The 21,414-nt window shown below is 48.8% G+C and overlaps 1 pseudogene; it reads right to left on the reverse strand.

Annotated features, from left to right (window-relative positions):
- Nucleotides 1-287: 287 nt before the first annotated feature.
- LOC124647407 lies at nucleotides 288-13,606 on the reverse strand (annotated as a pseudogene).
- Between the last annotated feature and the right edge of the window lie 7,808 nt (nucleotides 13,607-21,414).

Below are 21,414 nucleotides of genomic sequence, written 5' to 3' on the forward strand. Positions count from 1 at the left end.
ATTTTCGAATATACAAGTCATTGAATTAAGAATGTTCGAGAAAAAAGTCATATGTTGGATTAATATGATTGTGTAATGACATAACTAATATGCCTATTTTTTTGCAAGCACTTTCTTACATTGGCTTTACTCGATGAGTTGAAAGTCCAAATATTTGAGAAAACGCCAAAGACTTTTGCGTTTCATTTCATTGGAAAGGAGTTTGGTACAATCCTCCCAGGAGGCCAGTTACAAGAAAGCAAGAAAGGTAAATCAGAGTTGAAAGTCCAATTTAAAAGAATCCTTTCTCAGAGTGCACATAACAAGATGCTTCTCCCTTTCATTTTAGGACAAAGTAACAAGAGAGTATAACTTGAGAAGAAAATATGGATGAAAACAAGAAATAAATTCCATATACCATTAGAAACCGAATGGAACGATATAAGAGATATATCTCCTTCCCCGTAACCCATGGACCGTGCTATCTTCTTGAAAGAGTTAAATTTCTTTTCATCTGTGTAAACATTTTCTTGGTAAACCTACCAGTAAGTTTAAGAAAGGATACAGCAGGTTATGTATACAAATTCAAGAAAAATATAGAGATTCTTGTTAAGTAAGATACAAAAACGTCACCTCATCTGCTATAAGAACAAGGTTTTCACTCCTGCAGAATTCCACTATTTCACACTGGTTTCCCCCACGAGAACCTATGCACAATTTGATCACATTAAGACTTGTAGAAACTTATAAAAACAGCACCAGTCAATGACCACTAAACGCACCTGTCCAGTAGGGTTGCCTGGATTTACAACCACAAGTCCCCTAACGGTGATGCCCTCAGATCAGCCAGCATCCAGGTGCTTCTTCAGGTCTGAAATGCTCACACTCCAACCTCCAGACTCGTCAAGATAATATGGTACCTGAGAAAGCAGATATCTGTTTAGCGCAGGTTGGCACACACAGTAAAATCGTAGTTGACGTGGATTCATTTTTTGATTAAGTAAATGCAGTACGTACAAGAGTTGCACCACACAGCACCATGGAACTTGTGTACAGAAAGTGTGATGGAACTGGGCAAAGGATGCCATCTTTTTCACCTCGTATCAATAGTTGCATTACCATATGAACCTGTTGGAACTCAAACAAACAACTCCATTGTCAAGAATCACATCAGAAATAAAAGGCAAGGCAGATAACAATAACTTTCAGCGTGAATGTTTAGTGAGATGCTCCTGTTGTCATGTTATATCGGGTGCATTAAGTCATTCATATATTAGTGCTACGGACAAGGTTTGCAAAAAAAAAAAAAAACTAGTGCTAAGGACTAAAGTGCAACAAGAACTTCCACAAAGTAGTTTGACAGTATATGGGACATAACATTGTCAGAATGACCAGCAGTCACAGAGAGTATAATATCTCAAATTATTATTGGGAGTGTTATCCATAAGATCATGGATGAAGGAATTGCTCGAAATATGATGAATCAAATAGTACCGGTGGGGCCGCTCCATCTGTTAGGAAAATGTCCTCTGCGTAACACGGGAAACCATCACGAGAGGCTATTCCAACAGCAATTGTATTGCGCAGACCTTCAGTACCCTAGAGGTGAAAGCGGGCAGTGTTTAACTAATGCTCATTTCCGCATTTGTCAAAAGAGGTCCTGGAATCAATGTCTTGCCTGACAGTGACTGTATCCTCCTGTTGCTCTCCCAGGAATGAGATCTAGAATCTCCCTTGCCCTTGCTATTGCGTCAGAACTGCAATATCAGCAATGAGTTATAGTTTACGAAATGAATCCACATTTTTCAAATGTTGTGTGGTGTTTACCTGAATATGGAATTAGTTACACTCCAGTGTAGAAGATGTGGGTAATCACACAAGGCAAGAACCTGGAAGAGAAGAAAACATCAGGGAATTAAGAAATAAGATGGTTAATAAAATCATATTAAGCAATCACCCACCTCGTGGAAGAACTTATTTGGCTGTTGTCCAAGGGAATGTGGATTGCTAAGGTTGCAATAGATTATCTAGTGGATGAAATAGCAGAATTAACCACATGTAAAAACAAGAAACACTAACAAAAGTAGACGTGGCAAAGCTCTAAGTTTAAGTGGGAATGGTTACTTTTGGTTCAATAATGTGATGGGATCCACTGGAACATACCTCATTGAAAGGGTATGAACCTGGATCTTTTTCTAGCATTTCTTGCATGCGCTGCACACCAATAAAGAGAAGTGAAGATCACTCAATTTTTATGATGTAGAAAGCCCAAGTTACAAAGAATTTCTAGTCTGCGGAGAAGCTTGCGGAAGTAGGTGCAAGTAGTGGAGAACGAAAAGTAAATGGAAATTACCATATAATCAGAATTCAATTTGGGTGTATTGCACACAATCCCTGGCTGTAGTGATAAAGCAAATCAACAGGGTAAAAGGAAGAGACGTATGACGGTAGCTAATGAGCCTCGCTATCTTCTCCTAACAACACAATATTTTAACATGTCAAGCTTCGCCTTTTCCACCAGGGATTTAGCCGATTTATCGCTGAAATTGGGCAATATTTTTTTTTTAGAAACTGTTGTGAGGGTTAGGTTGTATATGTGTGTGTGTTATGAGGGTCAAAATGTAAAATACACATCACCTGTATATCTCTGTGAGAGTGAATGGAGAAACGAGTGATTTCCAGAAAATTCCCAAATCCTCTTCGTGTTGCAACATGGTATTAGAGCAGGTGATGTCGGGCGCCCCTTGCCGGCGGTGAATCAGCCCCGGTGGTGGTTTGGACGGAGAGTGGGGAGCTCGGCTCGGGATTGATTGAAGGCGGCGGCAGCCGACTTCAAGCCCGCGAAGGTGGTGAACCAGGCGCTGCGGACAGGCGCGTCGGTGGTGGCGGAGGCGCTAGTGCCAGAGGTGTTTTCGGCGGTGGAATAGGCGCAGGAGGAGGTTCCACTGGCGGCCTTGTTGGCGGCGCTGGTGGGGGTGCTGCTTTCAGTGGTGGATTTCGTGGTGGTGCAGAGTTGGTGACGGCAAGGTGCCTGTGTACGAGAGGAAGGCCAGCGCTTGGGTGCTTGCTGTACTGGCCTGTAGCAGAGGAGAGAAGGGAGTGGTGCTGACTTGCTGTGCTGATTGAAGAGAGGAGGAGCAGGTGCTGATTGTGAAGCAGAGGAGGAGCTACAGGTGTGCGTGCAGCAAGGAGTGGTACTTCTGTAGCTAGCTGTGTAAAGGAGAAGTGAGAAGCTTGGTTTGTTGTGTTACTTTAGTTCATGCAGCAGCTGTTTGGGTTCAACTTTGCTTGGCTACTTAATTGAACAAACAAAGTGAGGGTAGTACTGCACATCACCAGTGAGTTCAAGGTGCTGCTGTAGCTATGGATGGAAACTCTCAAGTTATGTTTGGTGGGTTTGGTAAACAAGGAATGGTATTGGATGATGGATTGGGCATAAGTAAAGGACTTGGTGATGGTGCTGTAAAATCTTGGCAACGAGATGGTGATTGGCTGTGTCCAAAAATGAGCTGTAGAAATATAAATTTTTCCTTCCGAAGTATCTGTAATTTGTGTGGAGTTGCACGCCCTGCTGGTGTTACTGGAAAAGGTGTTGGCAGTTGTGGTTGGGGCTGTGGTATGCGACCTGGTGGCAGGGCGAATACTACCGCAACTAGAAAAAGGAGTTTCAAACTGTGAGAGTGGAGATGTCACTGGATGATTGGAAAAAATGGCAGCAGTTCAAGAGGATGTACATGAATGAGAAATCGTCAATGGAGGCACCTCTCACATCAGCTTCAACCAACCCTACTGATTCACGTGGTAATGTTTCTAAATTCATGAATAATAACCAGAGTTTTGTGCCATGGTTAATTGACTCTGGTGCGTCAAGACATATGGTGGGATCCTACCAGGAATTCTCAAAATATGCTCATAGTGTGAAAGAACAAGGTGTACAATTGGCAGATGGCTCTACTCAAGCTATCATGGGGACAGGGACAGTTGTGTGTGGACATGATATGTCTTTATCCTCTGTTTTGCATGTTCCATCATTTCCAATAAATCTATTGTCCATTAGTTGTATCACAAAGGAGCTCAATTGTGCTGCTATCTTTTACCCAACATGGTGTGTATTCCTGGAACTTGGGACATGGAAAGTCCTTGGGACAGGAATAATGCGAGATGGCCTCTACTACTTGGATGATGATACGACACCTGTGGCTGCTACTGTTCTCTCTCAGTCACCATTGCAAGAATTCCTTCTTCATCATCGCCGGCTGGGACACATGGCCTTTAACACCCTGGGTCAGTTGTATCCTCACCTCTATAGTAAAATTTGCAAAGAAAGTCTAGCATGTGATGCATGTCAGTATGGGAAGCTGACCCGTAGTATATATACTTCATCTGATCACAGAAGTACGGTGCCATTTCAAACTATCCACTCAGATGTGTGGGGTCCTAGTGGGGTGTGGTCACTTCATGGATACAAATCTTTTGTTACATTTATTGACTGTTGCACTAGGACTACTTGGGTGTATGTACTAAAAAATAAAAGTGACGTGTTTGAGTGCTTTAAGGATTTCCACAGCTTAATAAAAAATCAATATGATGCAAGGGTGAAAATATTCCGAACTGACAATGGTACAGAATATGTAAATAACCAATTTGATGAGTACTTGTCAAGTTTTGGAATTATCCATCAAACGAGTTGCCCAGGTACTTCTCAGCAGAATGGGTTGGCTGAAAGGAAGAACAGACACCTCTTAGAAATCACCCGGTGTATCATGTTAGCTATGAATGTTCCTAAATATTTGTGGGCTGAAGCTATGATGACAGCGGCTTATTTGATGAATAGAATGCCATCTCGGGTGCTCAATAATAAGACACCAATTGAGTGTCTAACTGGTGAAACTACATATGTGGTTCCTCCAAGAGTATTTGGGTGTGTATGCTTTGTAAGAGATCACAGGCCATCTGTTGGGAAACTAGATCCAAGAGCAGTGAAATGTGTGTTTGTTGGGTATTCTGGTAAGCAGAAGGGCTACAAATGCTGGTGTCCTTCGGAGAGGAGAATGTTTGTGAGTATGGATGTGACCTTTAGGGAAAATGTACCTTTTATGAAGAACCTAATGACTTAACTGATGTGTTCCCTGAATTGTTCAATGATGATAGCTCAGATGGAGTCTTGAGGACAGGGGAGATGAGAGAAGAGAAGACAATGATGCAACTTCACAGAAGATGATTGTTGGAGTAATTCCAACTGGAGATGAGCCTGATGGTAGAGATGAAGTTGAGCCTGATGGTAGAGATGAAGATACATCAAATGCTGAACAAGATCACACTCAGGGGGAGCAGCAAGAGTATCAAACTAAACGATCAAGGTGGCCACAAAACCTTAAGGTTTACACAAGGAGACAGAGAGCTGAGAATGATCAAGTGCAAAGGGAGGAAGAAATCACATTGAGTCAAAACCCCGAAGCCCAAGTACAGCCAGATTTGCATGACTCAAGTTCAAGTCCTTCTGCAAGTGATGGTACAATCTCTCCTCCACATGGTGATTTAGATCTCCCTATAGCTCTAAGAAAACAATCTCGCACTACTGCTGGTAAATTACCATCAAACCTGTCCCAATATGATGTCTCTAATTATGTTTCATATTCATCTATGGGCCCCCAATACAAAGCATTCATAGCTGCACTGGACTCTACTTTACCTATACCACGTAACTGGCAGGAAGCAAAACAATATCCGGAATGGAGAAGAGCTATGATGGAAGAGATGGAGGCGCTTGACAAAAACAATACTTGGGTACTTACTACTCTTCCTCCCAATAAAAAGATTGTTGGTTGTAAATGGGTATTTACCGTAAAACAAAATCCAGATGGTAAAGTGGAAAGATATAAAGCTAGATTGGTGGCAAAGGGATATAGTCAAACCTACGGTGTGGACTATGATGAGACATTTGCCCCAGTGGCAAAAATGAATACAATAAGAACTCTAATTTCAGTAGCTGCAAATAAAAGATGGAAACTCTTTCAGATGGATGTTAAAAATGCTTTCTTACATGGTGATTTAAAGGAAGAAGTGTACATGGAGATTCCCCCTGGGTTTGGTACACAAGAGACGGATGGTAAAGTGTGTAGGCTAAAAAAATCTCTATATGGTTTGAAACAATCACCTAGAGCATGGTTTGGACGGTTAAGGAAGGAGATATGCTCTATGGGTTATCGGCAAAGCAATGCTGATCACACCCTTTTCTTTAAACACCGGAGTGGCAAGATTGTTATCCTTAGTGTGTATGTTGATGACATTGTGATCACAGGTAATGATGATGATGATGGGATAGCACGCCTAAAGAAAATGTTGGCCAAGTCATTTGAAGTCAAGGATCTGGGCTTTCTTCATTATTTCTTGGGAATTGAGGTTGTATATGGAACACAAGGTATTTACCTATCACAAAGGAAATATATACTTGATTTACTTACTGAAACTGGCATGCTAAATTGTAGACCAGCGACGACTCCAATTGAGCAAAACCACCGCATTTTAGCAGAATCAGGTGATCCGGTGGACAAGCATCAGTACCAGAGGTTAGTTGGTCGCTTGATTTACTTGTCGCATACAAGGCCAGACATTGCTTATGCTGTTAGCATAGTGAGTAGATATATGCATGATCCCAAATCTGGTCATCTAGATGCAGTTCATAGGATCTTGAGGTATCTTAAGAGTTGCCCAGGGAAAGGTATCTTGTTTTCAAACCATGAACATCTGAGAATAGAGGGATATACTGATGCGGACTGGGCAGGGTGCTTAGATGATAGAAGATCAACATCCGGATATTGTGCTTTTGTGGGTGGTAACCTTGTTAGCTGGAGAAGTAAAAAACAGAGTGTGGTTTCTAGATCCACCGCTGAAGCTGAATTTAGAGCTATGGCCTCAGGCTTATGTGAACTTATGTGGTTGAGGATTTTATTAGCTGAACTTCGGTTATTTGGTGGTGGACCTCTGAAGCTCTATTGTGATAATCAGGCAGCCATTAATCTAGTGCATAACCCAGTCCAACATGATAGGACTAAGCACATCGAAATCGATAGACATTTTATAAGAGAAAAACTGGATGAGGGAAGACTTTATGTGTCTTATGTAAAGTCTATAGATCAGTTAGCTGATATCTTTACTAAAGGTATTAGTGTTGTGTCTTTTGGTAACATTTGTAGCAAGATGGGGCTCATGGATATCTTCGCCCCATCTTGAGGGGGACCCCATCTTGAGGGGGAGTGTTGTGAGGGTTAGGTTGTATATGTGTGTGTGTTATGAGGATCAAAATGTAAAATACACATCACCTGTATATCTCTGTGAGAGTGAATGGAGAAACGAGTGAGTTCCAGAAAATTCCCAAATCCTCTTCGTGTTGCAACAGAAACACAGTACAAACGAAGACGCTCACATACACGCGCATACACTCACCCCTATGAACACACACACGCACACCCTACCCCTATGAGAGCTGAATTACAGAACACACACTCGCACACTTTCATTAACCAGAGACATGGGTACATATACAACAGAGGTGATCGTGCGGGAGCACGGATCGGATCACGATCAGTTAGTGGCGACGAAGTAGCGCCCGCCTATTGACTAGCTCTACCAGTTACAATGATGCCGTTACAGAGTCAGAATACAGTACTGTCAGGTATCCTTCCAACAGCCCCCCGCAGACTGAACGTCGGTGGCGCCGATGTTCAGGCTGGACCTGAAATCCGTGAAGACAGGTGACGGCAAACCCTTGGTGAAAATGTCGGCGAACTGCGAGGTGGTGGGCACGTGAAGAACTTTGGCCTCGCCGAGCGCCACGCGATCCCGAACAAAGTGCAAGTCGATCTCCACATGCTTCGTTCGTTGGTGCTGGACGGGATTGGAGGAAAGATACATGGCACTCACGTTGTCGCAGTATACAATTGTTGCTCGATCCGGTGGCCTGTGCAGTTCGAGGAGGAGTTGACGGAGCCAGCAGGATTCAGCGATACAGTTGGCCACCGCCCTGTACTCTGCTTCGGCGCTCGAGCGAGACACGGTTGGTTGGCGTTTGGAGGACCAACTGACCAGATTGCTGCCGAGGAAGACACAGAATCCTGAGGTCGATTTCCGAGTGTCGGGACACCCGGCCCAATCAGCGTCGCTGTAGGCGGTGAGCTCATGAGAGGAGGATCGGAAGAACTGGAGGCCGAGGTGAGTGGTGCCGCGGAGATACCGTAACACCCGTTTGATCAGCTGGTAGTGGGAGGTTTTGGGACAGTGCATGAAGAGGCAAATCTGTTGGACGGCGTAGGCAATGTCTGGCCGGGTGAGTGTTAGGTACTGTAATGCTCCGGCGAGGCTGCGGTACGTTTGGAGGACCAACTGACCAGATTGCTGCCGAGGAAGACACAGAATCCTGAGGTCGATTTCCGAGTGTCGGGACACCCGGCCCAATCAGCGTCGCTGTAGGCGGTGAGCTCATGAGAGGAGGATCGGAAGAAGCTGGAGGCCGAGGTGAGTGGTGCCGCGGAGATACCGTAACACCCGTTTGATCAGGCGGTAGTGGGAGGTTTTGGGACGGTGCATGAAGAGGCAAATCTGTTGGACGGCGTAGGCAATGTACGGCCGGGTGAGTGTTAGGTACTGTAATGCTCCGGCGAGGCTGCGGTACAAAGCAGCGTCAGGGAAGGGTGTGCCATCATTGGCGGACAGTTTGGCCCGGGTGTCGACTGGAGTGGAGATAGGATTGCAGTTTAGCATGTTGGCGCGGTCGAGGAGCTCAAGAGCATATTGCTGTTGAGAGAGGAATAGGCCAGAGGCGGTGCGGTGCACATTGATGCCAAGGAAGTGGTGGAGTGCTCCAAGATCGGTCATGGAAAATTCAGATTGCAGCGAGGAGATGATAGAGCGGAGCAAGGTGGAAGAGTTGGCGGTCAAGATGATGTCATCGACATACAAAAGCAAATATGCAATGTGAGAGCCACGGTTGAGAATGAAAAGGGAGGAATCACACTTGGAGGCGACAAAACCAAGGGTGAGGAGGAAGGTGGTAAATCGGTGAAACCATGTGCGTGGGGCTTGTTTGAGGCCATACAAGGACTTGTTGAGGCGACAAACATGGTTAGGAAAATTGGCATCAGAAAAACCAGAAGGTTGGGAGCAATAGACGGTTTCCTGGAGATGACCATGCAAAAATGCATTCTTGACATCAAGTTGGTTGATGGCCCACCCATGAGATGTTGCAAGAGAGAGTCCCACACGGATTGTAGCGGGCTTGACGACCGGGCTAAAGGTTTCATCGTAATCCACCCCTGCTTGTTGAGTAAAACCACGCAGCACCCACCGAGCCTTGTACCGTGAGAGGGATCCATCCGGATTGGTCTTGTGTCGAAAGATCCATTTGCCGGTAGCCACGTTGACACCTGCAGGACAAGGAACCAACGACCAAGTGTCATTCCGCAACAAAGCATTAAACTCATCGAGCATTGCGTTGTGCCAGTTTGGGTCCTTTAGGGCTTGTTTGTATGAGGAGGGAATGGGAGAGATGGCGGTGTCGGAGACGGAGAGGTTGTAGAGGCGGCGTGGCATCAAATAGCCACGTTTGGCTCGGGTGTGCATGCGGTGTAGGTTTGTGGGTGGCTCTATCGGAATAGCATGGGGAGGCAGGGTGGGACGTGGCTGGACGGGAGTGGATGGGGCAGAATCTTGGAGGGGACCAGTGGGAGCTGAGCTGGTGGGAGCTGGCGTCGGCGACGCGGTTTCTGCCTCGGGAAAGGAAGGGAAGCGGGGTTTGAGGGAGTGGAGGAGCCAGGCGTGGGGACGGTGGCAGAGGATCCGGGCGTGGATGATCCCGAGGAGGATGCGGTGCCAGGCGGGCCAGGGAATGTCGGAGGTGGGCGGATCCGAAGGAGATTGCGGGCGGATCAGGTGTGGCGGGCGGATCCGGGGTTCCTGGTGTGGCCTGGTGCACAGAAAAATAGGGAAAGCACGATTCATCAAACGTAACATGTCTGGAAATAATGACGCGGCGTGAAGAGAGATCCAAACAGCGGTAGCCTTTCTGTTCACGTGGGTACCCGAGGAATACGCAACGAGTGGATCGTGGGGCAAGTTTGTGTTGGGAGGTGGCATATAGGTTGGGGTAGCAAAGGCATCCAAACGTGCGGAGGTGCGAGTACGTAGGGTGTTGGCCGAGGAGACGATAGTGAGGGGTGGCGTGCTGAATGGCGCTGGATGGGCGGATGTTCAAGAGAAGAGTGGCGGTGTGGAGGGCTTCGACCCAAAAGGGAGGAGGGAGTTTGGCTTGGACTAGGAGGGTGCGGATAATGTCATTGGTTGTTCGAATTAAGCGTTCAGCTTTGCCATTTTGGGGTGAAGTGTGAGGGCATGTGAGACGAAAGGCAATTCCATTGGCAGAAAGAAAGGATCGCAAGTCAAAATTGAGGAACTCTCCGCCGTTGTCACATTGAATACAACGAATGATGACATTAAATTGGGTTTTGATGAAGGCAAAGAAGCGTTGTAACGTGGCAGAAGTGTCGGATTTATGTTTGAGAGGGAAGGTCCAGGAGTAGTGGGAGTAGTCATCCAGAATGACAAGGTAATAATTATATCCGGAAAAGCTTGATACAGGGGAGGTCCATAAATCACAGTGAATAAGTTGTAGAGGTGCAGTAGTAAAACTAGATGAAGTAGAAAAAGGTAATCTAGGTTGGCGCCCTAATTGGCAAGCCTCACAAAGAGGGGACAACTTGGTGCCGTTATTACATGATGGTAGGAAATCTGAGGAAATCTTGGAAAGAGAACTATCACTAGGATGCCCGAGCCTCTTGTGCCAGAGATCACGGGTGGTGGAAACCGAGAAAGCAGCGGCTGGATGTGGATCGCCATGGAAGGGGTAGAGATCGCCGCGACTATTGGACCTCGAAGAAGACGTCCCGTTGCCAAATCCTTCACGAGAAAAGTCATAAGGGTCAAACTCAATTGAGCAAAGGTTATCAATGGTGAACTTGCGGACGAGAGATGAGGTTTTTAATAAGCGATGGAGAAACAAGAACATCGCGGAGGGTGAATGGGGAGGGTGGTAGAGAGGTGGAGCCCACAGAGTAGATGGGGAGTTTGGACCCGTTGCCAACGACAATACTTCGAGAATCAATACTTGTAGGGGAATGAAACGAGGTGAGGTTACCTGAGCTGTTGGTGACGTGCGTGGTGGTGCCGGAGTCGACGACCCATTCGGGGGCAGGGTGTGCGTTGGTGTAGCTGGGCGCGCTCTGGAACATGGCGGAGTAGTTGAATGAAGCCGGCTGCGGTGGGACGTACAGTGGTGTTGGTGTCGTGTACGCAGGCTGTGCAGGTCCAGAAGAGAGCATCAGGGGGTACGCCTGGGTGTGATTGCCTGGGCGAGGGCCGAGGACGCCGGCGGAGTTGGGTGCCACCCATGGCGGGCGGGACTGTTGCTGCTGCATGCCGTAAGGAGCACCGCCGTGCCCCTGGTGATGGCCCTGGTTGCCGTACCCAGGGTTGTAGTCGGCGCGCCCGCCGTAGTCGCCGCGGCCACGGCCGCGACCGCCGCGATTGTTGGTGAAGCCACCGCGGGTGCCGTTGTAGCCGCCGCCTTGGTTGTCGTAGTAGCCGCCGCCTGGCTGGCCATAGTACCCGCCGCGCCCTTGCTGCTGGCCGTAGTGGCCGTAGCCGCCGCGCCCTGGCTGCTGGCCGTAGCCACCGCGCCCGCCGGTGGGGCAGTTCCGGGCTGGGTGTCCAGGTTGCCCGCAGGTGTAGCAGTTGCCGTTGAAGCGGGGGCCGGCGTTGGCGTTGTTGACGTTGAGGATCTGCGGCGTTGGCTTCCCTTTCGCCTTGAGTTTCTCTTCGGCGAGCTGGAGCCGAGATCGGGCCTGCATGAACGTGGGGAACGGCTTCATCGTTTCCAACAGCTCACCTTGCATCTTGTAATCGTCCTCGAGGCCGGCGATCAGCCGCATGGTGAGCTTCTTGTCCGTGACCGGGGCGTTGACGTCCCCGGCCGATCGGCGACGGACTTGAGTTTCCGGCGATGGCGACGGCGGTCATGTCGCCCTGGACGATGTTCTCGAACTCCTTGGCGAGGTGGATCTCGCGGCCCTCGGCGTTCTCCGTGAAGAAGTGCTGGAGCGCCTGCCACGCCGAGAACGCGGTGCCGTCGTCGGTCATGATGACGTCCTGGAGCTCGTCCGAGATCGTGCCGTAGATCCATAGCACGATGTCGACGTCCGCCGCACGCCACTCCTCGGTGGCGAGGTGCGGCGAGGTCTCCTCCTCGACATGATCGCGCGCGTTGATCTTGGAGAGGACACACAGAAAGAGGTTCCGCCACTTGTGCCAATTGCCAACGGCGCGTCCAGCCTTGAACTTGATGTACTTGTGGATGTCGATATTGTTGGTGGAGAGAGGGGAGGTGATCAATTGGAGGTTGGCGAGCTGAGAGGACAGGGGGAGAGCGGCCGCGACGCCATCGTCAACGGCTCCGGTGGTTTGGGACTGGGAAGCAGAAGAGGTGGTCATCGGAGAGGGAGAGGGGTAGGCTCTGATACCAAGCTGAATTACAGAACACACACTCGCACACTTTCATTAACCAGAGACATGGGTACATATACAACGAGAGGTGATCGTGCGGGAGCATGGATCGGATCACGATCGCTTAGTGGCGACGAAGTAGCGCCCGCCTATTGACTAGCTCTACCAGTTACAATGATGCCGTTACAGAGTCAGGATACAGTACTGTCAGGTATCCTTCCAACAATGAGCACCTCCGGAAGATTGAACCAGCGGATTGGATCTTGAAATTGACGAAGTCACCACAGGCGCCTCGCTGTCGACGGGAACGTCGTCTCCCACTGAATGAATATCTCGCCTTTATGAGACACACATATGTCAAACCTGGGGTTTGAACTCGCAGTGAGCCACACTCCTAACCACCCAACCTCGGGTTTGTTCTCGAAATTGGGCAGTATTGATTCTCATGTCCCAGTAAGGGCCTCTTTGGAACAGACGAATCAGGGACCCAAGGGGAAAAGAATCGTGTGAGAGGTGCTTGGTTGTAGGACCGCTTCAAGGTAGGGAAATTTCTCCACATTTTAGAGGGACTCAATATTTGGGTCTGACCTCAAGGTACAAAACGAACTCCTCTGAAATTTCGCGTGCCTTTTCTCTCTCCTTTCCATCTCTAATTAAGTAGGAGTAGCATCTTACAATAAATAAAATCATGTCCAACGATCTGGTTTGAGCAGCTAACATGGTTATGTTTCATGTACGGCCGCTCACGCTGTCACTACACCACCTTCCAGATTTCTTGGGCATTTCAATCGCGTGGGAACAAATTGGCTGAACAGCTTGACCTCAATCTAAAAAAGTACCTGCGCGCGGCGGGCAATGGCTCCCCCGAAGTGATCCGCGAGCGCCAGAACCTGCAAATGCCGGAGGCAGGGAGCAGGACGCAAAACATCAGCATTGCTTAAGAAAAAAACTATGCGCATTCGGCAAGGAAGCGCATGCGGGCGGGCGGGCGGCGTCAGATACAAGAAAAGTCTCCCACCTTGGGGTTTAGAGAGTCCACGGTGAGAGCGCGGGCGGAGGCAGGAGCAGGAGACATTGCTGCTGCCGCCGCCGCCGACGACAAGGGGGAAAGCGAATGCGATGGGAGCGGCGGCTTCGGAAGAGGACAGGGAGAGTGAATGCCAGATGCCAAAGGGGGCAGCGCGGTGCGACACGTGGTACACGATCGAGCGGTCGCTCTACGAGGCCTTTGCCCTCGAACACAGTTACACAGGTACTCGCTGCGTTTCAAATTAGAGGGCACCACTAGGCGTCGGACGCCGATATTGGCTTCCGATCGGACCTGTCGGAGGTCGTTGGATTGGAAGCACACACGCCGTGCGATCTGAAAACTAAGAAAACCAACCCCGCGTTTATTTGCGTAGTTAACGTCGCTAAGAGCGGCCCCGAATTAACTGCTCTCGTATCGCACGTACAGCATGCAGATCCAGTCCACCAGCGTGCTTCTAGAAATCTGCATCCTTAACCAAGGCAGCAAATCAAAATTTAGTATGTGCTTCCGTAATCACCAAATTTCTGATTACAAGAGAAAAGTGATCTTTCACCTGCCAGGAAGCAATGGATCGAGCAGATCGTGAACCTTTTTCTTCCATAATCCTGTTCTACTATTTATTTATTTTTGAGATGTAAATCTTTGTCTACTGTTGCCCGTACATATAATTTAAAGGAAACTAATTCCAGAGTTTTAGGAAACAAAATAAACTATTTCGTATAACCATTTGCTTCCAACCACGAATTCGTATTTGAAGAAAATATTTTTCTAATGTCACATAATCTTGCTACCTTAAGTCACTGAAGTCACAGCCATTTATATGCTCCAATCTTTCATTCAGAATGTTTTGGAAGTCACAGAATGTTTTCGGCGTCCGACGCCTAGCGGTGCCCTAACAAATATGCTCCCTGGTACTCACTGATACATAACCTTTTCTGCATAGCATATATTAACAAGATGCAAGCACTTAATCCTCTTACTAATACATCTATGATCATGCTGCAGGTACCTTGTATATTTTTCAATTCCTACAGTAATACACATTCTTTATCAGATGCACAACTTATTTAACGACACTGCATACAAGTTGCGGCAAATAGATGAACTCTCCGAAGTTACAATATTTTCGGGGTGTAAAATTTGTATCTTTAAAAGGGCATATGCTTCAACCGCTTGTTTCTTGTACTGGTTCAGCTTGCTTCAAAATTCAAAACTTCGAGCTTCCATAGACCACGTCGGTGAACATGGATCTCCATTGTGGCTTGTACCCTTTCATAGAGACGAACACTGCAGGAAACAAATAAATCTACATGCATTATTATTTCATTTCAAAAGCTAGTTAGGCAAGCCAGTTGTGCAATTAAAATAAAATGTTATCTGAAAGCTGTGGACATGCATCCTGGGTAATATATATATGAGAATGAAATGAAGGAAGAACAAAGGCACTGTTTAAATACAATTCTTTTGACAATACAACTACAAAATGGCAGAATAATGGCTCTATTGCCGCAAACTTTTCAGGATTGAAACAGAAGTATGCTACATAACAAGCATGACTATTTCAGTACATCAATTTCATGCTACCTCAAGAAAACTCATATCTTGCTGGCAACATGTGGCGAAAAATGCAAGAAACATGAGACAAGTGTATGTAAAAATAGAATAGTAAGCCTAGAGTCAACAGTTAAATTACAATATTACCAAATGATTAAAGCATCGTTCAGAACTTGAAATGCGGCAAAATATGAGCAGAAAGTGATATCGATAGGAAGCATTGATATTTAGAAGCATTATATTCATGCATATGAACATAGTGTGTTCATGGTCTAAGCACAAACATATATATGATTTACATAGGAAAACGATTCTTCATCCGGGGGATGTGGAAGAGGTCGATGCTACAAATGCTGAGAAGCGGTGCTGATGAAGTTGAGGCACGGTACTACCACAACACGACGATGATGCTACGGGGCTTCAAGGGAAGGGCGGCCGAGTAGGTCGATGCTACCGAGCGCTTAGGCACGGTGCTGCTGGTCTTGAGACATGGTGCTACCACAACACGCGGGTGGTGCTGCCAGTCGCAGGTGGAGATGCTACGAGCATCAGGTGGTGCTGCGAACCATGGCGGGGGTGCTGCCGGCCGTATGCAGATTTTCTACCAACTATGGCAAACGGTGCTACCAGCGCCCAGCTGCAGTGCTGCCGGCGATTGGGCGCCGGTGTTGCAAGCAGCAAGGCGCGGTGCTGCTCGTCTTGAGACATGGTGCTACCACAACACGTGGGTGGTGTCTGCCGGTCCCAGGTGGTGATGCTATGAGCATCAGGTGGCGCTGCGAACCATGCAAGGGGTGATACCGGCCGTAGGCAGATTTGCTACCAAACATGGCCAATGGTGCTACCGGCGCCCAAATGAAATGCTTGTCGGCGATTGAGCACTGGTGCCGCAAGCAGCAAGGCGTGGTGCTGCTCATCTTGAGACATGGTGCTACCACAACACGTGGGTGGTGCTTCTAGTCGCAGGTAGCGATGCTACGAGCATCGGTGGCAATGCGAACCATGGCGGTGGTCGTAGGCAGATTTGCTACCAACCATGGCCAGCGGTGCTACCGGCGCCCAGCTGCACTACTTCCGGTGATTGGGCGCCGGTGCTGCAAGAAGCAAGCCGTGGTGTTGCCGGCAACCGGTGGCGGTGCTATCGCCACCCAAGCAACGGTTTTGCCGGCGATTAGACGCCGGTGCTGCAAGCTGCTAGCCGTATTTAGAGTTGCTACTAGGCAAGGGTGGTGGTGCTGCAGCGAAACACGAGAGGTGGCAGTTGGGCGGCGAAGCACTCGTCGGCGGTCTGCCGGTGCTGCGTGATGAAGCGGCGGTCGGGCTTCCAATCCCATGGGGGACGCTCAGCTGTACATAGGTAAAACATAAGAGCTCGAAAAGTATGTAAGCATATAGTAGAGATGATGCATACTCTACCCGGTGAGTAAGCACAAGTAATTTTCATAATTTCAGTTGACTGATTAGTGAGTACGTATGAAAACTTGGAAGCATCAAGCATACTTGACGTCATACAAACTCAACGCAGACAAGAAGCATGAGTAACTTAAATTTTTAGCATGACTAATTTAAATATGAAGCATGGTTATTTAGAAGCAACAAAGTCAAGCAATCAACTTGAACAGCGTGGAAGCAGAAGCATTGACACAAATACATATATAAAGGAATACATGGATTTGATCTTCAAAAACGCAGAAAATATAAGACATTTAAGCCTTAGGAAATCGGAATTACCTTCTTCCTAATCGTGTAGTCAGTGAGGGATCGAGACATTGACTCGAACTGTCGAAGCAGCCTACGGCCCGATGCTTTGACTGGAGTGTAGCCTTGAAGGCTGGGCTGAGCCGCCTCCTACATCTCTTGTGTCGGCCACCGGCGGTCAGTAATCCTCGTCGACGATTCCCCGCGCGTGGTAGCCCGTAGACCCTAATGCTTGTCCGCGCAAGACCTGGACCCGATGGAGGCGCAAGATTTGGCCTGGATGGGAGGGCGCACCGGCGCAGTGCCGTTGGGGGAGCTGAAGCGCACGAGGCGGGGCAACATGGTCGTGCGGCGGCGTGGGAGAGCAGGGTCGCGCAGCGGCCGGCAAACCTGAGAGGCGGCGGATCAATTTGGGAGCCGATCTGGACGAGGCTGGCGTGCGTAGTTAATGGGGAATCATCAAAGGTCCGATCATCAAATCCATTGTGGACTGTTTATTTTTTTGAGCTGCATTGTGGACTGTTTGATGGAGGCAAGATGTACGGCGTCCGATAGGTCCGATCAATTGTTTCCCATCGGCCTGCGATAGGTAGTATTTACCTTCAAATTATCCCGTCTTCTATATTTGGTCAAAGTAAAAAACTTCGTAAATTTTGACCAGTGTATGAGAACAAAATTAGGATTTAAAATATCAAATACATACACTATGAAAGTATAGATGTTGAATTCTTTTTCACATGTATGGTTAAACTCTATAAAGTTAGATTTTAACAAAAAGAGGCTCACCCGTGATAGGAAATAGTCATAATACTCTGATTCATATTAATTAATTTCAATATGGATGTATATAGAACTAAAATATGTCTAGATACATCCATATTAGAGTCAATTAATATGAACCGGAGGGAGTACTAGATTTTCAGAAGATACCTGGTTAGGTGATAAGCTTCTTTGTGATCAGTATCCAGCCTTATATCACACTGTAAATCATACAAATGTTACAGTAGCTAATGTTATGTCCTCGACTCCTCTAAACATCAGTTATAGGTTTTAGGAGAGTCCTATCGGGAAATAAATGAGATAGATGGGTTCACTTACTGTTGAAACTTATGCATGTTGAGGATATTCTCCGGTGTAATCTAACTCCCTCAGGATTATTTAGAAAATAATATATCTCAAGAATTACATTTGGAAAATTAAGGTGCCATTTAAAATCAGAATTTTTATGTGGTTTACTCATCCTAAGGTGATCCAAACCAAAGGTTGTTCTAGATGTTATTTTTGTAATGAAGATGAGACAATACAACATTTATTTTTTACATGTCCTTTGGCAAGAGTTCTATGGAGAATTATTTCTATGACTTACAATATTCCACCGCCGACTAATATTACAAATTTGTTCGGATATTTGTTAAATGGAATGTCGAAAAAAGATAAAGAACACGTTAGAGTTGGTGTGTGCGCTTTACTATGAGCCATTTGTCATGTTCGTAATAATTTTATCTCTAATAAAAGGATTTTTCCATCATTTCTGCAGGTTATCCCTTTAGTTACGTATTGTATCTATCTTCAGCCGGCGAAAGTGCACCAGGACATAAATATTAAGTGCAACCGTTTGGCAATGGTAGCGTAGGATTTTTCCAGCCGGTGTGGTTAAGAAGCACCTTACATGAAGACTCTTTGGTTTTTTTGCTTCTAGTTATTTTGAAGTGACTAACCCATATGTTGAGACTTTGAGTGACCCGTGATTTGTGATTATTTGTATACTCTCTAAATAATACAATAAAGAGTGGCAAGGATTGCCTAATTTCGAAAGAAAAAAAAACCAAAACTAATAAATATACAGAGTAGCAAGCTAAGTTATATGAAAAAAACATGCCGTTGGATTCATGTTCGAAAAATGTTTTCAGTGATCAGAGGTCTCCTTTCTTATAACTCGTATTTAATTAGTTCAAATCACGATCAAAGTTTGGCTCTAAATTCTTTGGAGACATATAAATCCAAACAGAGGGAGAACGAAATAACCAAAAGAGTTATACTAGCCACACACACACCAGTTTGGATCTGCGCTAAATCCTGACATCTAATACCGAGACTGAGAGCATCTCCAGTCGTGTCCCCCAAACCGTCCCCCAAAACGATTTGGAGCGCGCCGGACAAAAAAAGCGTTCCAGCCGCGTCCCCCAAAGCCCTTTTTTGTCCGGCGCGCCCCGATACGGTGTCCGGCGCCCCGAGCCCGTCCCCGTCCCACAGGGGACGCACCGGGGACGCCGGACACAACGAAAGCGAGGCCAACCGACGCGGGGCCGACCCGTCGGCGGCACGGGGAAAATTCGTCTCACACTCCCGCCAAATCCCGCCGCTCCCGCCAAATCGCGCCTATACCGCCGCGCACAGGCCTCCCAAAATATATCCTGCCGCCGATTCATTTCTCCTATCCCGCCGATTTCTTTCTCCCTCCCGCCGTGCACCCGCCGCCGCTACCCTCTCCCCATTCCATGGCGCCGCCGACAGCCCCCAAAAAGATGGCGAAGAAAGCGGCCAAGAAGCCGCCGGGCAATGCGACGATAGGGGCGAGCGCCGTTCGCGAAGCCGCGGAAGGCGCCGGCTGCGAAGAAGAAGCCCGAAGGCATGACCGAAGATGAATGGCAGCAAGATTGCCTCGCGCCGGAAGCTATCGACGGCGGAGCGGAAAGGACGGAGGGCGGCGGAGCTGGAGAAGAAGGCTGCGGCGGCGCGCCGGCACCGGCGCATAATCGCCGGGTGTATCGCCGCCACCAACGCGAGCCCATATAGTACGAACGTGCCGGTGTACGTTCCGGGAGTCTTCTCTCCGTCGCAAGCCGCCTTCTACAACGACGGCCCCTCCGCCACTCCCGGGTGCGTGACGCCTAACTTGTCGCCGCACTACCGGGATGCGGCTGCCGCACGGCGGCTTCAACCCCAACAACCTCTACTCCCCGGCGTACGAGCAACGCGAGCCGGGACCCGGTCCGGACGGCGGCCCTTTCACCGGCCGTAGGGGTCCGCTCGAATACGACGGCGCCGGTGCCGAGGAGGACGACGGGGTTGAGGAGGAGGACGACGAGGAAGAGGACGGGGTGGAGGACGACGAGGAGGACGACGTTGAGGACGAAGAGGGCGGCGAGGAAGAGGGCGGCGAGGAAGAGGACGACGAGGGTGCCGGTGACGATGATCTCGTGGAGGTAGACGCGGACGGCGTGAGGACGAAGAAGAAGAAGAAGAAGGCGTCGGGCACACGAGGCCCGAAGTGGACGGTTCCGGAAGATCTTTGTCACGTGCGAGTCGTGGGCGACGGTGAGCCATGACTCCATCATCGGCGCCAACCAAAAAGGCGGGAAGTATTGGGCGAGGATCAAGGCCGAGTTCGATGAGCGCAAGCTGATCAACGGCGACTACCGGAAAGTGCCAATGAAGAGGAGCCGAGAAGGCAATGTCGACGCGATGGGCCATCATCCGAGCGTCGGTGAACTCCTTCCATGGGTACCATCACGACTTAGAGACCGGAGGCGACAACGGCACCGACGTCGGCCAACCGAGTACGACTCGTTTCTTCCATAATCCGTAGCGCCCACATTGTGTTCGATGAAATGACTGTGCTTCCTTTGGTTAGTTTGATCGGGCTATGGAATTGTACGCCAAGTACTCGGAAGGTCACAAGTCTTTCGCGCCGACGCATTGCTATGGCAAGCTCAAAATGAATGAGAAATGGAAGTTGACGCGCTCGTCGTTGTCCAAGGGGAAGGACGCCATTGATCCGGACGCGCCGCCGGCAACGTCGGCAGGGCGTCCCTACGGCAACAAGGCTGCCAAGGCCGCCTTGGCCGACGCTGCGTCGTCCGAGAAGACGCAGGCGTCGATCACGAAATGCCTCGCCGACGTCTCCTCGACCTTTATCTCCCGCGACAAGAAGGCCGACCAAAGGTGGGCCGAGCTGCTCAAGAGGCAAGAGGAGAAGGCTGGAGCTCAAGAAACGCAGGGACGACATGTCCCTGCCGAGAACGTCGACAGAGGGAATGTCTCCCGGACGCGAGCGGCGCACAACTTCTTCAAAGGCCAGATCCTCGACGACATCGAAGCCAAAATGGCGGCGGCGGACGCGGCGGCCCCGGCGGCGAGCATCGGCATCGGCGGCGGCGGCAACGCAGCAAGAGCGGGCCGACGCGTCTTCTACTGCTACACCTGCGTCGGCCTCCGCGTCGGCGACGGAGCGAGACGCACCATGCACAGGAACGAGCAGATCGCGACGAGGTCGTCGTGCTCGACGGGCTCGCGTCGACTCAGGACACGACGCCGTCGACCAACCCCTTCTTCTAATTTGCATGCACCACCGGTCCGTAATATGATCGCGCGTCCAGATACTTTGATCGATCGCCGCTACTCGATCGCGACGAACCGGCGGGAACGATCTCTTTTGAATGCATCTATTTGAATTTCTGATTGGGGGCGGCGTTTGGGGGACGCGGCTGGGGAGCGACGTCCCCCAAACGCGGCACGAACAAAACACGTCCCCCAAACGCTCGATCCGGCGCGCTTTGGGGGACGGTTTGGGGGACGCGACTGGAGATGCTGAGCAGACG

The sequence above is a fragment of the Lolium rigidum genome, chromosome 4, assembly GCF_022539505.1.
Source record: "Lolium rigidum isolate FL_2022 chromosome 4, APGP_CSIRO_Lrig_0.1, whole genome shotgun sequence".
NCBI lineage: Eukaryota > Viridiplantae > Streptophyta > Magnoliopsida > Poales > Poaceae > Lolium > Lolium rigidum.